At 46.9% G+C, this 14,419-nt stretch overlaps 1 pseudogene; it reads left to right on the top strand.

Moving 5' to 3' along the window:
• The first annotated feature begins 1,755 nt into the window (after positions 1–1,755).
• Positions 1,756–2,305, top strand: LOC102846437 (annotated as a pseudogene).
• The last annotated feature ends 12,114 nt before the right edge of the window (positions 2,306–14,419 follow it).

The raw sequence follows: 14,419 nt of genomic DNA, 5'->3' as shown, positions 1-14,419 counted from the left end.
GCGCTGCAGGCTCCCGGCCGCTCCGCTGTCCGAAGGGTAGAGGGTCGTACGGGCTGGCGGCTCCGGAGAAGGTGCTCGCTCGGCTGCGGTGCGTGAGGCAAATATTTTAAAACTCATGTATTTTGGGCATGCAGTCAGGAGAGACCAGTTCTTGGAGAAGGACATCATGTTTGGAAGGGCAGAGGGTCAGTGTAGGAGAAGACCCCGGATGAGATGGACACAGTGACTGTGTCAAGGAGGTCAGGAGTGTTAGAGATGCTGAGATTGGCTCAGAGTTCAGAGCAGCTATTCAAAGGGTTGCAGTGGACTCGATGGCATATAACCACCACCAAAGGAATAAACAAATGTGTCGGTGAGACTTGGTCTCTGATGTTTGTGGGCGTGCTAGAATGAGGAGTCCGTCTCTGGAGAAAGATACTGTGCTTGCTAAAAATACAGAGTCAGCAAAAAAGAGGAAGGTCATTGATAAAACAGACTGACACAGTGGCTTCAATGAGAGGTGACCAGGACCAGGCAGGTTTGTTCCTGGACATAGAATAGCTGCGAGTCAACACACCCACAGTCTTGTGACAAAATGACTGGGCAGGACTACACAATGCCAATGATTTCACCCTTAATCAACATCATCAGTATCAGCAGTTAAATCAAAAGACAAATGGATCAGGTCTGCTACCAGGAACCTCTCCTAAGTTCTGTGAGGGGACATGATGCCTTAAATGGTGGAAGGTCAGTGAAAGAGAGGAAGGACCTTAAACTGATGGACTGACACAGTGACTGCAAGCCATAGGGTCAAGTTTGTCAGAGATTGTGAGCATGGCACAGGATAGAGCAGATCCAGATCTGTTGTTCATAGGGTTGCTAGAAGTCATGCTTGACTCAAGGGCAGCTAACAACTACAATGGAAAGGACTGTCAAAGATTTCCTGTTGCTTGGATCCACGATCAACATCATCAGTACCAGCAGTCAAGAACTCAAAAGGCAATGGGTCGGGGAGCTCTGGTGGCCTAGTGGCAAGAAGCTGCACTGCAATCCCAGAGGAACACGGTTCGAATCCACCAGATGCTTTGCCGGAGAAGGAGGCGCAATATCCTCCTGTACCAGTCAGATCTGATTTGACGGTACACGCACACAAAATAATAAAAAATAATAAAAAAAATAAAAAAAAGGCAATGGGTCAAGTCAATGGTCAGGCACCTCTTCAAAGTACAGAGGAGCAATGATGTCAGTTTAAAGACTAAGGCATGGCTGATTCAGGCCATGGTCTTTTCGGTCAACTGCTACACATCTGAGAGCTGGACAATGAATAAGGATGCCAGAAGAAAGACTGATGCCTTTGAATTATAGTATAGAAGAGTACTGAACATCTCATGGACTGCCAAAAGAACAGATATATCTTGGAGAAGATGTAGCCAGAGGATCCTTGGAGGCAGAGCTGATGATGTCTAACAGAATCTGGACAAGTTGCTAGGGACATCATGCTTGGAAATGTTAAGGGGCAACCAAAGAGAGGAAGACCCTCAACCAGGTGGACTGACACAGTGACAGCAGCAATGGGCTTGAGTGTGTCTGAGGCTGCTCCATTTTCACCTTCTGGGGTAGGATGGAACCAGGGCAAGAGAAAAGTAATGAGGGTGGGTGGGGAAGAATGTGTCTTACAGGACATTCGTTAATCACATGCTATGTGGAGTCCAGGAGCCCTGGTGATGCCAAGGATGAAGCATTGGGTAGATACAACGGTTGGAGAAAGATGGGGCTATGAGCTTCCATAAAGATGACTCAGTCTGGCTGCGGCGTCGGCGTCCGCGTATATACCGCAGGGCGAAGGTGCGTGCTAAGGCGCCAGCGGTGCTGGGAGAGTCTCGTGGTCGCGAGCACCAGGTGCCTTAGCTGCAGCCGGGCCGTCACAGCTCTGCGCTAGTACAGCCACCCTTGCTCCCTTTGCGTCCCCCGGTTGCTGACCACTGAATTCAAGGAAGCTTTCTCTCTATTCGATAGAGATGGTGACAACAAAGGAACTTGGGACTGTCATGAGGTCACTGGGTCAGAACCCAACAGAAGCGGAATTACAGGATATGATCAATGAAGTGGATGCTGAAGACACAGTGAAGAAGAAATCCACGAAGCGTTCTGAGTCTTTGACAAGGATGGCAATGGTTACATCAGTGCGGCAGAGCTACATCACATCATGACAAACTTAGAAGAAAAAATAGATCAAGAAGTAGATGAAATGATCAGAGAAGCAGACATCGACGGGTACAGACAGGTCAACTATGAAGAATTTGTACAGATGATGACTGCAAAATGAAGACCTACTTTCAACTCCTTCCCCCCCACCCAGAAAAATCAAATTAAATCTTTTACTTGCCTCTTGCAAAAAAAAAAAAGAAAAAAGTTCATTTATTCATTCTGTTTCTGTACAGCAAAATTGAATGTCAAAAGTACCTTCTGTCCATACACACACAAAATCTGTATGTATTGGTTGGTGGTCTCATCCCCTAAACATCAAGCTACACATTAGTTTTACAATATAAGTACTTGTACTACCTTAACGATAAAGCAGCACTTTTTATTTTATTTTATTTTTGTGTGAGTGTACCATCAAATCAGATCTGACTGGTACAGGAGGAAATTGTCCCTCCTTCCCCGGCAGAGCATCTGGTGGATTCGAACCGTGCGCCTCTGGGATTATAGTTGCAGGTCCTTGCCACCAGGCCACCAGAGCTCCCCTAGAAGCACTTTTGTGGATTTCTTGAAGTTCCATTTGTTGTTTGGGCTGGCCAGTTTTTCATGCATGCAGCTTGACAATTGAGCACAGTCTGGCATTTGTATTAAAAACAAACAAACAAACACAGAAAAAATAAAATTCAAAACCCACTCAAGTAGGGTCTAGCTCAATTTGTTTAGTATAAATTGTCTCTGGATTTAAGCTCAAGCTCAACACCAAGAAAACAAAGATTCTTACCACTGGGCCAATTGGCAGCATCAGATAGATGAAGAGATTGAGATAGTTAACAGTTTTAGTTTACTTGGTTCCACAGTCAACTATGAACCAACTCTTGGTAACAACAGCCAGGAAATTAAGAGATGAATTGTATTGGGATAGTCAGCTGTCAGGGACCTCTCGAGAGTACTGAAGAGCAATGACATCAGGCTGGAGACTAAGGTGTGCCTGATCCAGGCTATAGTCTTCGCAATTACATGCTATGCATCGGTGAGTTGGACAGTGAATAGGGATGATAGAAAGAGAATTGATGCCTTTGAGCTGTAGTGCTGGAGAAGAGTGTTGAATATACCGTGGACTGCTAGGAGAACAAACAGGTTTGTCCTGAAGAGGGTAAAGCCAGAATGCTCCTTGAAGTCAAGGATTCTGAAGCTTCATCTGACATGCTTTGGGCATGTTGCAAGGAGGGACTGGACATCAGGTTTGGGAGAGTGGAGAGAAAGTGCAGGAGAGAAAGATCCTCGATGAGATGAATCGATTCTGTTATTGGGGTGGTGGGAATGAGTGTGTTTGAGATAGCGAGGTTAGCACAGGATAGAATGGCATTTAGGAATAAGGCATATTTGCAAAGGATCTTATCTGTATTCTGCTTATGTGTTTCCACATCTGTATCAAGAGTTTGTTATATTGTTATTTCCTGCTGCAGCCATCTCTTTTTCTTTTACTGCACTATTTCACAGAAATTTTGTTAGTTTTGTATAGAATTCCTCCCCCATTTCTATTCCTGCCTTTGCTAAGCTTTTTAGTTAATATTATCTTGTATTAATAATTCATAGGTTTTTTATTTATTACATGATAACAAGAATTCTCTTAATGATTTCTTCACATTTCTTAATTTTGATCTTTTCCTAGTCTTAGGCAGTAGATCAGGTGAGTGAGAGCAGGTTAACCACCCTATGTAAATGCTGTATTAACACTGATGGTGATTATGTGTTTACGTTCTGACTTATGTATGCATGGCTTTGGTGAAATCTTTGGAAATCCTCCTGGATTCCATCTTTATCTGGAAAATGTTAATTATAATTTTCCTTACATGATCATAACCCTTACGTAGTATTTTGAGAAAGAAAACAAATAATGAACTTGGAAAAAAAAAAGAATGGCGTTTAGGGCTCTTGTACATAATAAGGTCGCTATGAGTTGCAAGCGACTTGATGGCACATAACAACAACAATAGCTGGTTGACTGAAAACAAAACACATTTTAAACTGGTTTGCCTCTGGATGATTTGAGACATGGCTGGAGGTTAGAGAGCCCAGTGAGATGTAGCCCACTGGTAGGACAGTCCTCACACCTGTGTGCGCTGCTCCGTGATGACTGTGACTCACCCTGGTGGTATGCCTGCCTGCGTGTGCTGGTTTGGTGTCTGCATTGTGCTAGAGTGATGTGGGTCAGGCTGCCACTGTACACACAAAAAGGTTTTGTTTTGTTTTTTATTTAAAGAAACCTTTTACCAAGAGAGCCTCTTTGGACTCTGTTTTAAAAACCTCTGATCTGTGACTTGGAGTTGGCAGAGTAGGCCTTCAGCACACCCGTCACTATTGCTGTTCAAGAAATTAATTATTTACATCCATTCCAAGTTGTAAATGCTAGTTGTTGTTTCGTTTTTGGGTGTTTTTTGTTTTTCCAATAAAAGACCATTAACTTAAAAAAAAAAAGATGAGTCAGTCCAAAAATGATGGCTTAGTCCAAATGCACCTCATTTTTGCTGCCCGAGAGATGTCATCCACTCTTCCCTTATCGACCATCACTGACGAACACATACCTCAGAAAAGGGTGGACAGTCCTCAATGCATGGCCGAGAGCTACCCAGTAGCCTTAACACCAGCACATATGACCTCAATTCCCAGTCTTGTCCACACCTGACTGGGCCCTAGCTGTCCATGCTCACAGCATCTCTATACTGGGGAACATGGCCTGAGGGCAGAGATATCCCGTCAAATGCTGAAGCCCCGGATGCTCAGCCTGCCTTATGCTGGCTGATCAGAATGTTCTCCAAAAGCCTCCCAAAACCCTTGTCAAAACCCTTGGACAATTTGATACAACTACCTGAAGGTACCTAACAACTACTTTTACTTTAAATTCAGAAAACTAAGGGAAACTCTACATAACAGAGAAGAGTTTATGAAATAGGAGCCTCTTACATCCTTTCACAATCGAAACTACTTTTAAATTTATTTTATTTCATTATTTTTTGTGTGTACCGTCAACTCACATCTGACTGGTACAGGAGGAGATTGTTCCTCCTTCTCCAGCAGAGCATCTGGTGGATTCAAACGGTGCATCGCTGAGATTGCAGGTGCAGCTTCTTGCCACTAGGCCACCAGAGCTCGCCGAAACTACTTTTTTTCCTCAGTCTTCCTGGGTGAAGGCGACCCTGAAACAGCCAAGAGCCCATCTTGAATCCTTCCACTATGAGGAACATCTAATACAAGGGCAGTTCACTTGTGTGTGTGTGTGTGTGTGTGTGTGTGTGTACCGTCAAATCAGATCTGATTGGTACAGGAGGAGATTGTCCCTCCTTCTCCAGCAGAGTATCTGGTGGATTTGGACTTCTGGGATTGCAGTGCAGCTTCTCTGCCACTAGGCCACCAGAGCTCCCTAAGGGCAGTTCACTCTTAAGGACAGTCCACTATTAGAACTTGTCCACTATGAGGTCCCGTCTACTATATGAGGCTTTGACCAGGGCAAGCAGGACCCTCACTTTCCACACCAGGCATGAGGATGACATTTTATACTATTCAGTGCTTCAGGAATGGAAAAGAGACCTGGGGTACAGCTCAGAGGTGGCATCAGCCCCAGCTTTGAATTTTGGTAAATGGGCCCCTCGAACTCAGAACTGGATAAGGAATCTGTCATTACCACCATTTTTATATACTTAATATTTATTAACAACGAGAAGCTTATTTATTTAAACAATAAGAAGACTATTACTTAGATGAGTAATTGTTGTTGGAACTAACTCACAGCTGATCTTCCAACGGGTTTTCAAAGACAGAGAATCACAGGAGACGGTCCACCTTTCTCCCACAGAGCAGCTGGTGGGTTTGCAGCCCAGTTTCATAGAGCCATCGGCATCTTTTTAAAGAGCTACCTGCCTGTGCTTATGGTCTAAGTTCTGCACACCTTACCTTCCCCCTTGAGTCCAGTGGGGTATGCTCCTTGGAGCGTCTCCGCATCCGCAGGCCTGAAAGCTGTGGCCGTCCCCAGGCGTCCATAGCCGGGTGGGGTGACACAATTATAGAACAAAATTACACCGGATGGAGGACGACTCCCCCACTACAACAGGAGCTCAGGACACAAGGGACAGGGACCTACATACAGAACAGAGTAGAACCCAGAGGATCGAGGTAGAGGGCAGGGGAGCCTCTAAGCGGTGAGAAGAAGAAAAATGCCTGAGGAGAAAGGGCTGGTAAAGACTTCTAAAAGAGTTCTGACTCTAACACAATTAAGCAAAAAGTGCTCAGAGCCGGGAAACCACGCTTGAAGACAAGTCAGTGTCACCCAGAATCCCGCACACAGCTTAGACATAAAGAGATTGGTTACAGGCCTGTTGGGAGGCGGTTTCTGGAGCTCTCGGTGCGCTCAGGTTTGTTCTGTCTGTACCAACGCTGGACCCGTAAGTGGTGAACAAATACACAACCGCCATGTAAGCAACTCGAAACTGGCCCCCTATGCCTCTTTTGTCTTTATGTCCCCTTTTTTCATCATAACTTCTTATTTTAAGAGGGGAAAATTTATGCTTGCTGGGTATCAAGGATCTTCTCCCTCATCTTTACAGCCTCGAAGACGCGAGGAGAAAAACAAAAAATGAAGCACTACGATTTGTTCTCAAACCCAGGGGGCTCCAACAACACAAAAAGAGAAAGTGAGACTCCCACAGCACGCACGGATCGGCCACCGCCCGAAGGACTCCAACAGGTGCTGGTGCACCCGTACTCACCGCAGCCGCTCCGCGCACGCCCATCGGCTGGTCAGCAGCGCGCTGCACGACTTCCCGCGCCCGCTTCCCTGCTCCTGGACCGACCGCGGAGCGGCCGTTGGCGGATAGGGGCCGCGAAGCATCACCGCCCCGCGCAGCCTTTGTTTTGGAGCCGCGGCCACCGTTAACGGCCTCGAGCTGCCGGCCAATCAGTGCGTAGAGGTCCCTGTGCCCCGCCCGCATCCCTTCTCCGCCCATCCACCTGGAGCCCCCTCCCCCGCCAGAGCCTCGTCCCTGTCCTTGGTTCCCTGCTGCACACTCCTCTCTTCCCAGAGGGGGCTTTCATCTTTCCCCTTAGCCTGTTCCCCCTTCTCCGCCCGGAACCCCTCGCCAGGGCTTCTCTTTCCGCCCAGAAACCCTGCCTGCGCCCCCCTCCTCTCGAAGCCCCCCACCCGCACGCCCCTCTCCGCCTGGAGCCCCCCGCCAGCACCCCGGTTTCCTCCCGGAGCCCCACGCCTGTGCCCCACTCTGCCGGGAGCGTCCCCTGTCACGCCCCCTTTCTCCGGGTGCCTCATCCCACCCCCTCATCTTCACCCGGAGCCCCCTGCCTGCGCCCCCTCCCTACCCGGAGCCCCTTCAAGCCCACGCTTTGGGTTGGCTCGTGGGGTAGGATGCCCAGGGTAGGGGGCGGCCTTCGCGCTCCCATTGGCCAAAGACGAGAGGCGGCCTCAGAGCTGGCCAGTGAGGGCGAGGAGCAGGGCAAAACACGCGGAGGCACAGGGAACGCAGAGCTCAGGCTAGGGCTCTGCGGTCAGGTCCCGATGGCTTTTCAGGCCTCTCACCCGCTGCCCGCCCACCGCGGGCCCCTAATGGCGAGTGTGGGCGAGGACTAGGTGAGCGGTACCACATCTTCTCGGGGCCAGGTCCCGGGGCGTGGCACAGACGGGACGTGGAGGCCGGGGTTCCAGGAGTTGGGGTCCTTAGCGCTCTGCCCCCTCAAGCCCTCAGACTTCTGCCAGACCCTCTTCCCTGCATCATCTGCACCAGACTTTGCATCTGCACCTGGACCGAGCATGGGTGGTCCTGAGCTCCCAGATGAAACTGGGTGGAGCACACGTCTGGGGAGGCCTTTAAGGTCCCCACTTGATTTTGTGACTGGATGTTGATTGTGGATCCAAGAGAAATGAAATTGTTGACAACTCCAATCTTTTCTATGAGGATTTTGTCTACAGATTCCGGGAGTGAGGGTTTTTGCTTTCTTGATGATGAGATGTAATCCATATGGAAGGCTGTATTCTTCACTTTTCTTAAGTGCTTCTTCTTCACTTTCTGGGAAAAAAAAAAAAAGTGTCATCTGCATAAAGCAGATTTTTGCTGATTAATCTTCCTCCGATCCTGATGCTACATTCTTCTTCAGAGTCCAGCTTCTTGAGTGGTTTGTTAAGCATACCGATTGAATATGTATGGGGAGAGGGTACAACCCTGAATCGTACCTTTCCTGACTTTAACCTTGTGGGTTCTGTTGTTCGGTTTGGACAGCTGCTTCTTGATCTATGGACAGGTTTCACAAGAGCCTAATTAAATGTTTTGGGATTCCAGTTCTCCTCATTGTTAGACATAATTTGTTAAGATCCATGCTATCAGATACCTTTGCATGGTAATAATAAAAACAAGTAAAAAAATCTTTCTGGTATTTTCCTTTCAGTCAAAATCCACCAAATACCAGCAAGAATATCCCTTTTGAATCCAGCTTCAATTTCTGAAAGTTCTTTGTCAATGTACTTGTTCCAGTAATTTTTAAATACAGTTCAGCAAGATTTTACTTACATGTTATATTAATGATATTGGTGATGATGAGGATGGCACAGGACAGGATGATCTGTTACTCAGAGTTGGAGTTGACTAAATGGTACCTAACAGTTATGTTTTGGAGAAAATACACCCAGAGTGCTCCTTGGAGGCGATGATGATGAAGCTTCATCTCACATATTTTGGACATGTTGTTGTTGTTGTTGTTATTGTTAGGTACCGTCGAATATATAGCAACCTTGTGAACAAAAGATCTGAAACCTGTTCTGTCCTGCACCCACACTTCCTGGAACACAAGAGCCCAGTGCAGCAGTCACCATGTCAGTCTACGTGGCTGAAGGTCTTCCTCTCCTTTGCTGACCCTCTGCCCTTCCCAGAATCATGTCCTTCTCCAAAGAATAGCCCTTCCTAGCAATATGTCAAAAGTATGTGAGGCAAAGCCTCACCATTCTTCCTCTGACAAGCACTTAGGTTGCACTCTCTCCAAGACATAGTGTTTGTTCTCTTGACCATCAATGGGATGTTCATTGGAGACAGACATCATGCTTGGAAAAGTGGAGGGTCAGCAAAAGATAGTGACCGCTGCAATGGGCTCTGGTGTGTCAAGAGATGGTGGGTATGGCTCAGGACAGGACAGGGTTCAGAGCTGTTCTTCATAGGGTTGTGATGAGTCCCACTCAACACTGCCTGAGAGCAACAGGCTCTTTATTGGTTAGTCTTCTAATAATGTAAATAAGGTACATGACAGCCTTGTGGGGGTGGACCATGCATATACAGTGAATGGAGCTCTAATGTGGGGACCATAGAGTTTTGCCATTCTTCTTGGCTTAAAATGAAATATCCTAGAGGCAGAATGGATGATGGCTTGATGGATGGAGAGATAAAACATTCAACAGCTTCATCTTGCTTGGATCCGCAATTAACACCCTTGATACCAACAGTCAGGAAATAAGGAGATGTATTTCACTGGGAAGATCTGCACTTCGGGACCTTTTCAAATTATTGAGGAATAGTAATGTCAGTTTGAAGACTAAGGTGTGTCTGATTTTTTTTCTTTTCTGATTACTAGCTATGCATCCAAGAGCTAGACAATAAGGATGACAGAAAAATAATTGACACCTTTGAGCTATGGTTTTGGAGAAGCGCACTGAACTGTGGATGGCTAAGAGAATGAACAGATAAATATGTTTTGGAGAGGGTGCAGCCAAAGTGCTATTTGGACGCAAGAATGATGAGGCTTCACCTCACATACCTTGAGCATATTGTTAGGAGGGGCTATTCCTTGGAGAAGGACATGATGCTGGGAAGGGTGGAGGATTGGTGAAGGAGAGGAAGACCCTCAACCAGGTGGATTGATACCATGGGATTTTGTGTGTCAGGAAGTGTGAAGAAGGTGCAGGACAGAAGACAGTTCAGATCTTTTGTTCACAGTGTCGCTATGAGTTGTGCTCAACTTGACAGCACCTAAAAACAGAAGTAGAAAGGGGGCAGTTTCTCTACTATCAAGAAAGAAGGGCCAGAAATAGAATGGAACCCAGCAAGCAGAGGTAGAGAAACATTGGCAGCAGAAGACTGGCACAGGAGCATTGTGGATTTCTGGCCCATGGACGAAAAAAGCACGCAGCTCGCAGGCAGAGTGGAGTGTCTCCAGGCACTGTTCAGCGGAGCAAGGCCTGCCTGCTGGTGTGCTGAAAGAGGCTCTCCTGTTGAAGAACTACATTCCAAGTTGTTTCTCATCCTGAATTGTAACCTGCTATAACTTCCCTAATGAAGAGCTTGGGTGGCCCAGTGGTAAGGAGTTGTGCTGCCAACCCTGAGGCAGGCAATTCAAATCTAGCAGCTGCTCTCCCAAAGAAAGATGGGCCGTCTCTACTCATGTGGTTTATAGCCTCTGAAAACCTGCTGGAGAGTAGCTCTAAGTCAGTTCTGATGACACACAACACTAATCAGTCAGTCTTGGAGGAAGTGCAACCAGGGTGCTCCTTGGAGGCAAGAATAGTGATTTTCATGTCATGTACTTTGGGCATGTTGCCAGGAGGGGCAGTTCTTGGAGAAAAATATCATCACACTGGGGAAAGGTCAGAGAAAGAGAGGAAGACCCTCAACAAGATGGATTGACACAGTGAGTGCAACCAGGGACAGACCTCAATCTCTTCTCCGTCTATCATGATGCTGCCAATTGCCAGGTGGTAAGAATCTTTGTTTTCTTGATGTTGAGATGCAATCCACATTGAAGACTGCAGTCTTTGCTTGACATTGTGGAGCAAAAGCAAGTCCTCAGTTTTGGTGAGCAAGGTACAGGTTGTTGTTGTCATGTGCTGTTCAGTTGCTTGTGACTCATAGTTACCTAGTGTACAATAGCCCTGAAACCTGCTCTATCCTGTTCCAACCTTGTTGTCTCATTACCCCAGTCACTGAATCAATGTATCTCATCCAGGGTCTTCATCTCTTGTGTTGTCCCTCTCCAAGTACTGGTCCCTCCTGTAACATGTCCAAAGTATGTTAGAGCTTTAGAATTCTTGCCTCCAAGGAGCAGCCTGTTTGTTCTCCTAGCAGTCGATGGTATATTCAATACTCTTCTCCAGCACCACAGCTCAAAGACATTAATTCTCCTTCTATCCTCCCTAGTCACTGTCCAGCTTTCTGATGATCTTTTGCCTGGATCAGGTGCACCTTAGTCTCCAGACTGACATCATTGCTCTTTAGTACTCTGAGAGGTCCCTGACAACAGAATTTCCCAGTTGGGAGGGACTTGCTCACTAGGAGTTCTTAGCAAGCTGTGGAAGGCATTCCAGTCTGCTGCTTTGTCTGGGCTTGGCCACCTGATTTTGCAGAGCCACTTAATGAAACCTCATTCCCACTGAGTTTGGATTGGAGTTCTCAAAACACCTGTCAGGTCAATACTTGCAAACTTTTATGGGATAAGGTGGCCAGAAGGCGCTGTCCCCAGCTGGAGGAGAGGCCTTGGTCAATGGGTCCTGCTGATTCACCAGTTGCAAGGAGGAGCTGAGACAGTGCCCTGGGTTCTGACAATCTTTTCCACTGGCCCGAATGGGTTCAAAATCAGCTGGCACAGGGTTCATGCCTGGGATGTGCTCCCCTTCTGCAGGGACCCTTCTGCATTGGAAAAGCCCACACTGCAACCAAAGCGAGACCCTTACCCTGAGCAAATCAGAAAAAACAAAACAGGAGTGATAATCAAGCACATTAGAAAGTTGCTTCACGCAGGGCTGTGCTATGTTTATGCATTCAGAGTTCCATGTATTTTAAAATGGATGGTAAGAATATAGACCATGGAAGCTGCAGCTCTTCTGGGGCCTGTGAGAGGCCCCTTGGTGCAGCACAAAAGATGCTGAGTGGATGCAGGAGTTGAAACTCGAGTCGTGTCTATTAGTGTAGATAGAGACGATGTAGTCAGTCAGCCCTAGGAGTCTAGTTGGCTGGGTGTGAGGGGAGTGGACAGACATCTACAGCATTCTCTGGTCTGTGGTGCTTTGTTACAGCAGCAGCTTTTGGTGCTGGGGCAGGCTGTTCCTTATATCCTCCCTCCCTCCCTCCCTCTCTTCCTTCCTTCCCTTTAGGGCTTTCCCATCCCACAGTCTTGCCTTCAACTCTAGGGCCAGCCAGGATGGACCAGTTTGACAAAGTGCAATTTTAACACACACTGAGTGTCAAGCAGGAAACTTGAGCTCCCTTTTCTCTTCTGTCCTGGGCAGGGCAAGGATGAGTATTCTTTGTATTCTCCAAGGTGGTTGTTAGGAGATGGTGGGATAAGAGCCTACGGTGACCCCACACAAAATAGGATGAAACCCTGCCTGGTCCTCCACTATCCTCCTCCTCATCTCTCTCAAGTCCAAAATTCTATGATTTCCTAACAGTTCTGTTAGAACAGTAAACCTTATCACTTGCAATGAATTTGTTAACATAGCAACCACAACCCATCTAATGTTCTTTCCAAATTAAGAAACTTTCCATCTTTAAGACTGAGGTGAGAAAGATTTGCAGCAGAGATGAAACTACATCACTGATGGAAGCAGTTGCCATGGTAACATGCTGTTCTTGGAGTCTGCCAGCTGCCATGCTAAGTAACATTCATGTCAAACTCACGAAGGCCCCAGAAAGAATACAAGGACCAGCCTGCCCCAGTGCCAAAAGCTGCTGCTGTAACAAACCACCACAGAGCAGTGACTAGAAATCACAAAATTTACATCTTTCAGTTATGTACAATGACTAAGGATGACAGAAGAATCGATGCCTGTGAGTTGTGGTGCTGGAGAAAAGTTTTGAACATACCATGAACCATCAAGAAAACTAATAGGTCTAACCTGGAGAGGGTGAAACCATGTTTCTCCTTAGAGGCTAGGATTCTGAAGCTGTCTCACATACTTTGGGCACGTAGTGAGGAGGGACCAATCCTTGGAGAAGGACATCATGCTCAGAAGGGTGAAGGGACAGAGCAGGAGAGGAAGATCCAGGATGAGATGGATTGATACAGTAGCTAGTGTAGTTGGTGTGGGTATGTTCAGTCAGTGAGACTGTGTAACAGAGCTGTTATACATAGGGTCACTGAGTTGCAGGTGGCTCAACGGCACATAACAACAATGACAAGTTATGAAGACCAGAGGTCTAGACCTGTGCTGTCAACAGGACCAGGTCCTCTGGAGGCTACAGTTGGCCCTTCCTCCCTAGCCACTCCTCCAACTGCCTCTGAGTTTTTCCAAGTGTCACGTACCAGCAGTCAGGAAATAAGATTTATTGCACTGGGAAAATCTGCAGTTAGGGGCCTTTCCAAATTATTGAGGAGTAATGATGTCAGTTTGAGGACCATGGTCTTTCTGATTACTTGCTACGCATCTGAGAACTGGATGACAGAAAAAAAAAATTGATGCTCTTGAGCTGTGTTGCTGAAGAGGAGCACCGAACCTCCCATAAATGGCCAAGAGAACTAAGATATGTCTTGGAGAAGGTGCAGCCGGAGTGCTCTTTGGAAGCAGGAAGCATGAGGCTTCACCTCACATACTTTGGGCATGTTGCTAGGAGGGGCTATTATTCCTTGGAGGAATGATGTTGGGAAGGGTAGAGGGTCAGGGAAGGAGAGGAAGACACTCAACTAGGCGGACTGACACAGTGACTGCTGCAATCGGTTTTTGTGTGTCAGGAAGTGTGAGGATGGCGCAGGGCAGGATTAGGTTCAGATCCTTTGTTCATAGGGTCGCTATGAGTCGTACTCAACTCGATGGCAAACAACATACAAAGTACTTAGGAGTCTGCCCAATAAGTTGAATTAGCTGCACTTACTGAATTATGTTAAAAAAAGATACATTGTTTTGGACTCCTTTTATGTAGTTAACTTATTGCTAGTATTGACTTGATGGCACCTAACAACAACCACCTCTCATAAATAAATTCAGTGGTAGTTGGCTAGGAAAGGGCCATCTGCAGGAACTTGGATCAGTTGGGGGTGGTGGTGTGTGCAAACATGGCTGTATTAGACAGGACCTGGCAGAGGGTCCTATACGCCTTACTTCAAAGGGGGAGAAAAAAATCTCATACACACTCTGGCTGGCTGCCTGTGGAGAACCCTTCCCACCTTCACTGTGTCTCAGCCCCCATTTTCTTGATGCATCACCGCCATCCGTCCCAGGCCAAGCTGGAGTTCCTCAACTGAGTCTTTGAGGAGACCCTGC

Source organism: Elephantulus edwardii, unplaced genomic scaffold (genome assembly GCF_000299155.1).
Source record: "Elephantulus edwardii isolate Elephantulus edwardi_28Jun2011 unplaced genomic scaffold, EleEdw1.0 scaffold00146, whole genome shotgun sequence".
NCBI lineage: Eukaryota > Metazoa > Chordata > Mammalia > Macroscelidea > Macroscelididae > Elephantulus > Elephantulus edwardii.
This window is presented reverse-complemented; position numbering and strand designations above follow the sequence as displayed.